Consider the following 2,192-nt stretch of genomic DNA (forward strand, 5'->3'; position numbering starts at 1 on the left):
TCTGTCTGTGCTCGGAGCCGAAATCCCCCCTTTCTCCTCACCCCCATCCAACCCAGGGCTTTGGCACCCCCGTGGGGACCCCCTGAGCTGTGCCAGGACCCGTTCCCTTCGGAGAGAGAGAGGATGCGAGCACCAGCATCATGTGCTGGAGCATCCGGGCTGCTCCTCCTGCATCCCAGGTGTGCGGAGGATGCTCGGGGATGCTCCCAAGTGCTGGGGAGGCTTCGGCCATCTGCTCCCATGGCAGCCCCATGGATAGGGAGCAAAGTCCCTCTGGAAATGAAAGCTCCTGCCATGGAGCTCAGGAAATGGGCCTCAACCCCAGCTCCAAAGCACCAGCAACTCATTCCAGGCGCCGAGGGGAGCGTTTCCTTTCATCTGCAGCCAGGAGTTTAACCGGCCTTTCGTCTCTCCCCAGACAGGGCTTTGAAGGCTTCCAGGGTCCTCCCACATGTGCTGCTGGGGCTGGGAGTGGTGTCAGCTCCGGGAGGGAGCAGAGGGTGGAAAACAGCAATGGGAGAGACGTGTTCTTCCCTTTGGGAGATGCCCAAATGGGGCAAGCGAGGGGATGCTGCAAACCCTCTTTGCCCCAGGCTGGTCATGAAGAGCAGGGGCCATCCATGGGCCATCCATGGGGCTCCTGGTGGGTTTGAAGTGCAAAGTGTCTTCCACAGGCAGCTTAAAGGGGTTTGGAGCAATCTGGGATGGAGGCAGAGCTGCCGGTCCCTCTTTACCTGGTTTATGGAGAGGCTTGGAGCTCGGTGTGGGGCTGCTTTTGGCCCCCGAGTGTGCTACGGGGTGAGCAAAGGTTGCAGAGATGGAGTTTGATTCTCACTGGCCTCAAAGTGAGATGTGGGGAAAGGTCCCAGCTCTCAACCCCCCTCCACTCACTCAATCCCCCTTCTCCAAAGTCCTTCCTCCTCCTTCTGTCCCTCTTTGTTCATAACAGCCCAGGGTGATGGTGCTGGAAGGTGATGATAACGGGGGTGGCCGAGGGCCCATCTTGTCCTCTCCCATCCCACCCAAGTGTGTGCTGAGATGCTGGTTGCTCCTAACTGTGCTCTGGTGAGAAGTGGGAAGTGAAGGTGAACGTGAGCTACTGGCACAAGAGGCTGGAGGGGTCTCAGACAGAGCTGTGCGATGGAGACCCATCACGTCGGCTTTTCCAAGACCCCTTTTTCCCCATCCCTTGGCCTGGCTCCAGCTTGGCCCCTGGCTCGGAGGGAGGAGATGCAGAGAACGGAGTCAGCTTCACACAGAGGGAACTCGGGGCGCTCCGGGCCGTGCATCGTCGTCTGCTCTGCACTTGTGGGGCCTCACCCGCAGCCCAAGGGAAGCTGCAATGAGATGTGTGCCCCATCGCATCCCTCTGTGCTTCCCTGGATGGGACCGGCCTGGCTCTGGGTGCCCCCAGCATAAACCCCCACATTTCCCCCCTGTTTTCACTCCATCCCAGTTCCTGGAGCTGAGTCTCTGCTGGGTTTGCAATGAGCAGGAGCACAAGGGACCGGGACACTTTGGTTGCTTTCCCATCAGGGAAAGTTGCTCCCAGACATGGTCCTCCTGGAGCAAATCCAACCTCTGCCCTTCTAACACCTCCTTGCAGAGATTTGAAAGCAAGAGCCCAGGTTGAGAGCACCAGGGGGGCAAGAGTCAACTTTTGGCTTCCTTGGGATTTCGGGATCATGTGGAAGAGAAAGAGAGGGACAGGGTGGTAGCGGGATGGTGAAGTGCGTGGTCATTGCGTGGTAGATAGAGGGGAGAAGATGGATGAGACACAGCTACGGGTGTGTGGAAGCGGAGTTAGAGCTGCAAGAGGCGTCCACAAGTTGGATGCTGGAATTGCTGAGCCTGAAGCAGAGGGATGGGCACGGGGTGACGCACGGATGAGGCATCCTAAGGGCTGGAAAAGGCAGAGATGGGTTTGTGCGGAGCAGGGGGGAGATCGCAGACCAGGAGTGACGGGATTTCCCCTGGGGAGCTCCCACACTTCAGAAACTGGTTCAGTGGGGTCCGTGGGTGCAGGGGGGGCTCCGATGCCTTTGCAGGCCTGGAGCAGGGGATCACACCGTGGAAGTCCCTCGAAGCAGGGGACAAGCCTTTACTTTCCCGTCCCACAGCGTGGACTGGAACTGCGGCATCTCCCGGCTGGAAGTGACTCAGTGGCTGATGGGGAGACGCTTCCTGCTCAT

The sequence above is a fragment of the Nestor notabilis genome, unplaced genomic scaffold (genome assembly GCF_000696875.1).
Source record: "Nestor notabilis isolate BGI_N333 unplaced genomic scaffold, ASM69687v1 scaffold17462, whole genome shotgun sequence".
NCBI classification, from domain to species: Eukaryota; Metazoa; Chordata; class Aves; order Psittaciformes; family Psittacidae; genus Nestor; species Nestor notabilis.